Source organism: Phalaenopsis equestris, unplaced genomic scaffold (genome assembly GCF_001263595.1).
Source record: "Phalaenopsis equestris unplaced genomic scaffold, ASM126359v1 Scaffold000149, whole genome shotgun sequence".
Classification (NCBI taxonomy): Eukaryota; Viridiplantae; Streptophyta; class Magnoliopsida; order Asparagales; family Orchidaceae; genus Phalaenopsis; species Phalaenopsis equestris.
Window position 1 is genome coordinate 397,869 of NW_018164591.1, and position 645 is coordinate 398,513.

A 645-nucleotide genomic window follows, 5' to 3' on the forward strand; every position below is an offset into this window, starting at 1 on the left:
CACAGCGCGCTGAGTCAGCGCTGACGCGGATGGCGGCGGCAAACCAGAGCACGACACGTGGCATTTTTTTTGGAACCGCTTATGATCCAGTCAGCGCGTGGGTTTAAGTAGAAAATTATGGGATTTAAAAAATTCTGAAAATACCCCTAAACTTCAAAAATTCATAACTTTTCATAGAAAACTTATAGAAATAAAATAAAAATACTCTCTTGCTCAATGAATAGAGGAAAATCATGTGAAATAAATTTCATGCTTATTTAATGCATATTTAATTTTATAAAAATCAATTAGTGTTAGAGGTTTTTAAACTCTCCATTCCTATTGACTCATTCCCTTAACCCAAATTTTTTATATGTTGTAGCCTTTATCTAGGGACACAATTTGAGCATTTGTCCAAAGACATAGGAGATCTCTATACAAAGATCTTAATTTTTTAAGTTTTTATGCATTTTCTATTCAAATAATTATAGAAAATTGTATATGGCTTAGAAAATTCTACAAAAATTCATGTAAGTTTCTTATGGCTAGAGTAGTCTGAGGAAATAATTTCATAATTTTTAAAAATCAAAACATTACTATTTTAAGCAAACCTTAGTTTGCTTAAAATATATAATTTGAAGCACACAAAGATTAAAATCACTTGAT